Below are 9,925 nucleotides of genomic sequence, written 5' to 3' on the forward strand. Positions count from 1 at the left end.
AATCTCTAAGGAGAGATAAAATGTGACATTTTCGAGCCTCAGGGGTGGCAGCGTTGCACTGGGGTTGCTGCCTTTGTTTAGGAGAGACACAGGCCTGGGTGTGAATCTTGGTATAAGCAGCCACTGGATGTATTACTTCACTTCTCTGGGCCTCAGGTTCTTTATCTGTAAAATGATCATAATATCTGCCTTGCAAGGAGGTGATAAGAATTATATATATTAAGGCCATAAATTATATATATGAAGATTAAAACATATAATCTCCTTAGTGGTATTCAAGGAAGGGCTAGAGAACTACTTAACCCATGGAGGGTCATGACCTAGACAGAGCTGGTCTGGTTTTGTCTTGGGGTTTAAGTGAGAGCAATGGAGTGATGGTGATTAAGGACATAGTGAGGGGCTTTGTGGGAAGCAAAACTGGGAGATAAACAGCAGCTCATTTACCATGTGGACTGGGTTCATGTTTAGTGATGGCCTTGAGTGTTATCTGTATTTTTAATCTGTGATTAGGACACTGCTGAACTCATGAAGGCAGAAAAGTGTTCTTTCCATCTCCCTCATTGGTCATGGCTGGCTTTCTCTGTGTTTTAGACAGGCTGCATAGTTCATGCAGGATGACAAGGAAGTTGCTGGTATTTTGAGTGCATGTGGTGGGAACGTCAGAGGGCTCTCTTTCATGTCTTCTTTGAGGGCACATTGGAAAGCTAGGAGAATGTTAGAAACATTGTCTAGGTTATGGAGCTAGAATTCAGTCCCTGGGAGATGCCTCAGGCGGCTGATAATTCACAGCCTCTGGGACAGAGGAGACTGGTGGGCTGCCATTTATGGGGTCGCACAGAGTCAGACACGACTGAAGTGACTTAGCAGCAGCAGCAGAGTCACCCTGTTACATGTGTCTGTATGTGTGTATGTGCACATATATTGTGATTTTCTAAGGATGTTGATGGACCAAGATACATCTGAGAAAATAAGTATATTGGGTTGAATAAGGGACTGGGCCCTTGGCTTCACAGGCTCTAATGCCTACCACTTGATCGGTGTGCTCAGTCCCTCAGTCATGTCTGACTCCTTGTGACCCCGTGGACTGTAGCCCACCAGGCTCCTCTGTCAGTGGAATTCTCCAGGCAAGAATGCTGGAGTGGGTTGCCATTTCCTACTCCAGTGGACCTTCCTAACCTAGGGATTGAACCCACATGTCCTGTGTCTGCTGCATTGGCAGGCAGATTTTTTTTACCACTGTGCCACCTGGGAAACCCATCATCACTACTGGCTCTTTAATCTCAGTCTTAAGATGAGATTTCTCAGATAGAGAGAAACCTCTGAGAGCTTTTGATAATGAGGATTTATTCTGCTGTCTTATACCATGGATACCAAATAAACAGCATAGCTGAAAAATGGTGCCTACCAGACCAACGGTGGGTAATCTCTCTGCCAGCATTGGGATTTAGTCAAACAGGAAGCTCTGGGGAACACGGTACACCCATGGCAGATTCATGTTGATGTATGGCAAAACCAAGACAATATTATAAAGGAATTAGCCTCCCATTAAAATAAATAAAATTAAAAAAAGGAAGCTCTGCTGCTTTCTAACTGTGATTCTCCAAGAAGACCATTCAACCTGTTTGGGTGTCAGTTTCCCTGTTAGTAAACTGGAGTTGCTGCTACCTCCAGGCCATGGCAAGCATTGGGTGGACAGTACTTTCTATGTGATCTGCATTCTTGGGAAGACATGGATACTCTGTGTATATGTGGGTCTTTAAAGTCAGGGCTGATCCCAATAAGGCACAGAAGCATATAAGAATGCTACTTTAATAAAACTGAAGGAAAAAAAATTTATTTTCATCCCAAGCCCCACCCCTCATGCTCCCAAGAAGAAGCCTAGAAATAACATCTCTGGAGCTAAGGGACCGAGAGGGATGGAAAATGTGCGTGGCAAACAGGATCTATATCCAGTTGGCTGCAGAGAAAATGACCAGCTGGGCAACCTTCTGGGGTTTCTGTAGGGGGTGTCTCCCTGAAAGATAAAGCTCCATGCACCCCCTGGTGTAATGATCACACTGGCAAACCCTCACCCTAGTCCTCATGGCTACCAGGAGCCGGGGAATTGAGATGAAGACTTTGGGCTGTGAGCGTCCTGACCCTCATAGTGGTGACTTCCTCCTGTAAATCAGCCCGTGACAGCCGCATCCACTTGCACTGCCCGAGGAGAGGAAAATAGACCCTGTTGCTAGACAGCAACACAGGCTCCACAAACATCGTAGGATCAGAGGGCAGGGGCTCAGCCCAGGCACTAGCAAACAGGCCTGCAACCCCAGCATGCATGTTTATTTTCACAGTGGCAATGCCTGTCTGTGCCACAGGAAGGAGGAAGACCCCCCCCTGCCCCAGACCCCTTTTCTCTGCATATGTAGACCACTTACTGGTCATCACCACAGAGGCCACAACTGCAGTGAGGCCCACTGACCTGCTGGCTAATTTATTTATTTTAGTTGCACATATAACTGCCTGCTAGGTATGAGTTTCCAAGCTGGTGGGAAGTGCATTGCAGTCTCATACAGAATATTCAGCGATTGAATTCTATTTGAATATCTGATGAAACAAGAAAGGCTAACCTTGTGCTGACATGTTCACACCCCCTCACTCCCCATGCACCCTGCAGTCCCCCAGCTCTCACACTTCCATCCAAGGCCTTCACTTTGCACTCAGTATCTGATCCACCCAACATGATAAACAGGCCATGGCGGCTGTGAGGCTGAGCTTTCTTTCCTTTGATTTGAATCCAGCTCCCCTAAAATAAAAGCACTTTTCTAACATTCTATTATAAAAGTTTCAGTATGTTAAATTAGAAAGATTTTGTACAGTGACCATTGGTAAACCCACACCTGTGTTCTCCCATTAACACGTTACTATTCCATACATCTGTTCGTGCATCAATCCATCTTATTTTTGACACATTTCAAAATAAATTGCAGACATCTGTATACTTCCACTTCCCTTGTCATGTAAATATACCAGTAACTAACTAGAGTTCAAATTTTATTTGCCATTTTTTCTCTTAATATAAAACCTACAGTGACATGCACGTATCTTTAGCGTATGTTTGAGTTTACAAATGCATAATTTCTGTAACCACAGTCCTATCAAAATATAAAACTTTGTAGTTACCCAGAGAGTTCCTTCATGTCCCTGCCTAGTCAATACTCACCTCTACTCCCTCAGAAGCAACTACTGTTCTGACCTTATGTTAGGTTTGCCTGTTCTAGAAGTTTCCATAAATACGTATACACTATGCTCCCTCGGTGTCAGGTCTCTTTCACCAGCATAATGTTTTGAAGTTCTTCCATGTTGTCGTCTCTATCAGTAGTTTCTTTCTTCTTATTGCTGAGTATGTTTACGTTGCATGGATATTCCAGTTGTTCATTCCTTCTCTAGTTTTGGGGCCTGGGCTGTATTCAGTTGTTGGGTAGTATACTTAAAGCTGCTGTGAATATTCAAGTCATGTTGTGGACATATTTTCATTTCCATTATATAAATATCTAGAATTTTGTAGATTTGATTCTATAAGAAACTGTCCAGCTTTTTTTTTTTTTTTTCCCCAAAGAGATTTTAACATTTTACACTCCACCAACAGGGTATGAAAGTTCTGGTTGTTCTACATACTGGCCAACATTTGGTGTTGTCAGTCTTAATTTTAGCCATTCTGCTGCTGCTGCTGCTAAGTTGCTTCAGTCGTGTCCGATTCTGTGTGACCCCATAGATCGCAGCCCAGAAGGCTCCCCCATCCCTGGGATTCTCCAGGCAAGAACACTGGAGTGGGTTGCCATTTTCTTCTCCTGTGCATGAAAGTGAAAAGTGAAAGTGAAGTCCCTTAGTTGTGTCTGACTCTTAGTGACCCCACAGACTGCAGCCCACCACGTTCCTCTGTCCATGGGATTTTCCAGGCAAGAGTACTGGAGTCGGGTGCCATTGCCTTCTCCAGAGGATCTGCCCAACCCAGGGATCAAACCCAGGTCTCCTGCGTTGTAGGCAGACATTTTACCATCTGAACCACTAGGGAAGTCCTAACTTAAGGATGTACATGTCAAAAAACATAATGTTATTGCACACTTCATATACTATAGTATAGTGTAAGCATGACTTTGATATGCACTAGGAAACCAAAAAACTCATGTGACTGGCTTTGTTGTGATAGTCACTGTTTATTACAGTGGTCTGGAAGAAACCTGTCAAATCTCTGAGGTATACCTATATATGTAAATTTATCTCTCCAACTTTAACCTTTCTCCTGAAAGGAGAGACCTCATCAGAGCTAAAAGCACAACTCTATTTATGATTATTTGGTAATTCCCCATCACCTTCTAGAGAAAGCCTATCGGAGCTAACAGGTTTTTCTTTTTTTTTTTTTTTTTGAATATGGTTGATTTTCTTTGCTGTCTTAGTTTTAGGTGTACTGCCAAGTGATTCACTTATACATATTTGAATGCCCAAACTGAGCCTAGTTTTGTACAAAGCACTCGATGTGCATTTTCTCATTTAATTTCCACAGCAGTATCTATGAGGAAGGTGGTAGTTTTACATTCTTTCTTAAGGTTAAGCAACTCACCTATGGTCACATGAGTTGGTAAGTTGTGGAATTAATAGTCAAACTTGGGCGGTCTGACATCAGAATTCAAGTTTTTCATTTCTGTCTTGTTCCTTAGTAATATGACCTCCACTTGTTTTCTGAGCATCAGATCTGAGACTTCCTAACTCCCCTCTTGCGTCACTCTGCTTCAGTCACACTGACAGACTTCCTGTAACTTGAAGTAAACCGGGTTCTTTCATGCCTTTTTGACTTGGCAAATGCTACTACCTCTGCCCATGACCGTTGTACTGCTCTCCACCTTGTCCACCAGTTGAATGCATCGTCCAGAATGGGTCCAGTCATGACTGTCCCTGTGGAGCCTGGAAACAAGGCTGTCACTTGTTCTAAATGCCAGTTTTCTGTAGCATGTGTGTTTTGGAGTTGTTTTGGCCCTTCAGCCTGTAAGTTACTTGGGACAGGACAAGACCCTGTTTTGTTAATCTTGTTCTTCAAAAGTTAGGTGAGGGTCTCTTGGGTAGGGTTCGCTGGGAAACAGACTCTAAGAATAGTGCCTAGGAGGGTGAGGTGGAGGAGAGCTGAGCTGAGCGCAGTCACTTCAGGAGTGTCAGCTTGTCCGTGAGGAGCTCTGGAGATGGGATTGTCTTTTGTACCTGTCCTTCACTGAGGCAGGGGGTCAGGCCTTTTTCCCTGTGACTATCAGTCATTAGATGTGGGCTGCCCTGGAAAGGGGTGTGGCTTTAGGTGGTTCCTAGAGCAACTGGGGAGAGGAATTTAACCGTGAACCTGCAGCACCCAAACTACTCTGGGAGCTCAGAAACCAGCCCCTTGACTGTGAAGGGGAACTGGGTAGCATACCACCACATGTGTTGCACTTAGCAAATGTGTAGAAAGAATGAACATGTGAGGGAGTCTATTTTGCAACTAGATTAAATATATCATGTGGCCTCTAATGCATATGACGGTCTTTGAAAAACAGAGGGAACATTTGAGAACAGTTATCTTAGTAGACTGTTTGTTCATTGATTGCATCTGTATTAAGAAAATAGGTATTTGATTTTACCAGGATAGAAGAGTTCTTCACATGCTGAACATTGCTTAGCCAATACATTTGAGATACCTGGAGGGAGCAAGATGTGTGTCCCCAAAATGAAAGTCTTTGATTTGTAATGTGCAGCATATTAAAAAGCAGAGACATTACTTTGCCAACAAAGGTCCATCTAGTCAAGGCTAAGGTTTTTCCAGTGGTCATGTATGGATGTGAGAGTTGGATTGTGAAGAAAGCTGAGCGTCGAAGAATTGATGCTTTTGAACTGTGGTGTTGAAGACTCTTGAGAGTCCCTTGGACTGCAAGGAGATCCAGCCAGTCCATTCTAAGGGAGATCAGCTCTGGGTGTTCTTTGGAAGGAATGATGCTGAAGCTGAAACTCCAGTACTTTGGCCGCCTCATGTGAAGAGTTGACTCATTGGAAAAGACTCTGATGCTGGGAGGGATTGAGGGCAGGAGGAGGAGGGGACGACAGAGGATGAGATGGCTGGATGGCATCACCAACTCGATGGACATGAGTTTGGGTGAACTCCGGGAGTTGGTGATGGACAGGGAGGCCTGGCGTGCTGCAATTCATGAGGTTGCAAAGAGTGGGACACGACTGAGTGACTGAACTGAACTGAACTGAAACAAGCTAAGTGATAGGAACTGTATGGAGGCATGCTTATTAGTTATTACTAGATTCTGAGAACATGAATGTGACTTTAGCACATCCTTAACCCTTACTTTGGAGAAGGCACTGGCGACCCATTCCGGTACTCTTGCCTGGAAAATCCCATGGACGGAGGAGCCTGGTAGGCTGCAGTCTGTGGGGTCGCTAAGAGTCAGACATGACTGAGCGACTTCACTTTCACTTTTCACTTTCATGCGTTGGAGAAGAAAATGGCAACCCACTCCAGTATTCTTGCCTGGAGAATCCCAGAGACGGCAGAGCCTGATGGGCTGTGGTCTATGTGGTCACACAAAGTTGGACATGACTGAAGCAACTTAGCAGCAGCAGCAGCAGCAGTAACTCTTACTTACTATAGTCACTTGGGATTAAATGGGCCTATTCTAGCTTTTTCTGGTGATTTTCTTTCTTTTTTTTTTTCTTTCTTTCTTTTTTTTTTTTTTAAAAAAAAAAAATCATATACATACATCCCCCTCTTTTGTGGATTTCCTTCCCATTTAGGTCACCACACTGTGTTGAGTAGAGTTCCCTGTGCTACTTCAGCTCTCACTGAAGTAACTTTTTATTTTTTTTATTTTTTTTAATTTTTTAAATTTTTAAATTTTTTTTTTTTTTAATTTCAGGTATACACGTGCTCCCCATCCCGAACCCTCCTCCCTCCCCCCTCCCCACTGTGATTTTCTTTCTCAGCTGGAAATTAGTGTCTTGAGATCCCAATGTGCTTTGAGTGTTAGGTGTAGCTTTATTCCATTGAGTTGATGAGTCAGTCATCAGTAGTCCCCCCTTTCCATTCCTGTAGTTTTGTTGATTTAATCCTAGGATGTGGTTTGGTTGCTTTATAGCCCCTTTAAGATATCATCATCAACTAGAATTATTTTCCTGGTTCCTCTGTCCCAGGAGGCAGAAGTAGCCCTTTGAGTTAAGACTCTGACTCCAGAAGCCACAGAACCTTTGACCTCAAGCTGCCCTATGGAAACTGAGCCACCTCTGGAGAGACTCGGAATGACTGAGCTTGTTAATGGACTCCTTCCTTTTGTCATGTAACCAAAATTGTGGTCATTTAGAGCATTAGTATGGAATTGTTTATGGACTTGTATAAACCCATACACCATTTATCACTGTAAATGTAACAGGTGCTTCCCAGGTTGCCAGCTGAAGCTATTTTAGGGTCTTCAAAGTGGTAGTAGAGCAGTATTTTTCAGCCTCAGCTCTCCTCACAAAGAACTGCAGAAACTTCAGTCTCTCTTTAATTCTTCCTTTGGGTCCGAGGCAGGGGAGGTTGTGGAGAGAGACTGGTAACTTGAAAATTGCTGTCTTTCTCTACAACCTATGTAGTCGTCTGACTTTCCATGGAAAGCACCAGCAGTAGAGCATCCACTTGTAATAGCGTAATGCTCTTATTTGTCTTTTGCATCTCAGTGGAGGGGAGGTCTCAATATTTCATACCAGTGGCATCATTCATTCATTCAACAAACACTTCAATTGAATGTATATTAGGTACTAAGCATTGCACTAGGTGGTCCGTGGTGGTGGTTTAGTGGCTAAGTTGTGTCCAACTCTTGTGACCCCACGGACTGTATTCTGAGAGGATCCTCTGTCCATGGGATTTTCCAGGCAAGAATACTGGAGTGCGTTGCCATTTCCTTCTCCAAGGTGGTCAGGTATAAACAAAACAGATCCAGTCCCTCCTCTCATGGTGCTTACAATCCAGTGAGGATAAGGAGATGCTCCATGAAAAAATCAGTATAAGTCAGCTTGTGATATGTGCTGCAAAGGAGAGTGAAGCAACAAAGGGTGTAGAGCAGTGGTGGAGGTGAGTGCTATTTAATACAGATAGAACGATACTGGAGCAGAGATTTGGAGAAAGTGAGGGGGCAAGCTGTGTGAATATCTGAAGAAAGGGAATCCCAGGCAAAGAGATGGCAATTTTGAAGCACAATCAGTCTTGACATATTTAAGGAAAAGCAAGAAGACCAACAGAAATGGAGTGGAATGACTGAGGGAGAGGAGAGCAGTAGAAGTAGGGGCAGATCACAGGGCACCATATAGACCATGGAGGAGCCTTGAGTCATACTCTCCTTGAGACAGGAAGCCTTGAAAGATTTCAAGCAGCTGGATGAGAGGATTACGCTTTTAGTTTAACAAAAGCGCTCTGGCAGCTGTGTGGAGGATAGACTGCAGAGAGTCGGGGCAAGAAGATGGGAGAGCAGTTAGGAGGCCACTGCAGTTGTCAAGAGGGAAGGTTGATGATGGCTTATAATAGGATGGTAATGGTGGATGAGCTGAGAAGTGGTCACATTCTGAATGTATTTAGGAGGAAGGGTTAACAGAATTTGGTGATGGATTGAATGCGAGTGTGAAAGGAAGAGTGGATGACTCCAGGGATTGTGGTTTTAGCAGTTGGTTAAAATGGAAAAATCATTTACTGGGGTGGAAACAACTGAAAGAGGTTTGAGTAGAAAAGCACCTTATATTTATTTTGACATATAAAATGTTGAGTAGGTGGCTGGAAATATGAACTTGGTGTTAAGTTTAGATGTTGGGGTTGGAGATATAAATTTGGGAGCTACAGCATGTAGAGAATATTTCAAGCCAGGGTGAAATATTTCAGAGAGTGAATAAAATGAAATCCAATGAAATCACCGAATGAAATCATCTGGAGAGTGAGTGTAGATAGAGAAGATGTGAAATCTAATAATGAGGTCTGAAGCCTTCAGGTTCAGAGATCAGAAGAGACTGAGAAAGAGTGACTACTGAAGCCTTTCTAAAAGTAGCGTTGAGGAAAGTGTTTTAATAAAAGATCAATTAAGTCAAATATTCCCGATGCATTAGGTTAGATGAAGACTTTACAGTGAGCGTTGGCTTTGGCATTAGAAGGTCACTGGAGACCTTGTCCTAAGAAATCTTGGTGGATTGGGGTGAATGTAAGCCATATTGGTGTGAATTCAAGAAAGAATTGCAGAAGTGGAAATAACAAGTACATGTTAATACACACTTTTGTTGTAGTTTTGCTCTAAAAGAGCAACAGAGAGATATAGCTAGAGTGGAGCTGTGGCAGGGAATAAGGAAAAGTTAGTTAAGGTGCACACTCTAGTTATGAGATGAATAAGGTCTGAAGATCTACTGTATAACATGGTAGTCACCAAGGTAGATGATAACACTGTATTGTATAGTTGAAATGTGGTAAGAGAGTGAAAAATGGTTTCATATACACAAAAGGGTAAATATGTGAGGTGATGAATGTGTTAATTAATTGGTAGAAATCCTTTCTCAATGTTTATGTGTATCAAATAAAGTCATTATGTTGTACACTTTGAACACCTTACAGTTTTATTTGTTAATTATGTCTCAAAAAGGGGCTTCCCTGGTGGCTCAGACAGTAAAGAATCCACCTGCAATATGGGAGACCTGGTTTCAATCCCTGTGTTGGGAAGATCCCCTGGAGGAGGGCATGGTGACCCACTCCAGTATTCCTGCCTGGAGAATCCCATGGACAGAGGAGCCTGGTTACAGTTGATACAGTTGTGAAGAGTCAGACACAACTAAAAGCAACTTAGCACACACACGTCTCAATAAACTAGGGGAAAAAAAGAAAAAGAAATAGGTCTGATCTGGGAGCACTACT

The sequence above is a fragment of the Bos javanicus genome, chromosome 10 (assembly GCF_032452875.1).
Source record: "Bos javanicus breed banteng chromosome 10, ARS-OSU_banteng_1.0, whole genome shotgun sequence".
In the NCBI taxonomy this organism is placed as follows: domain Eukaryota; kingdom Metazoa; phylum Chordata; class Mammalia; order Artiodactyla; family Bovidae; genus Bos; species Bos javanicus.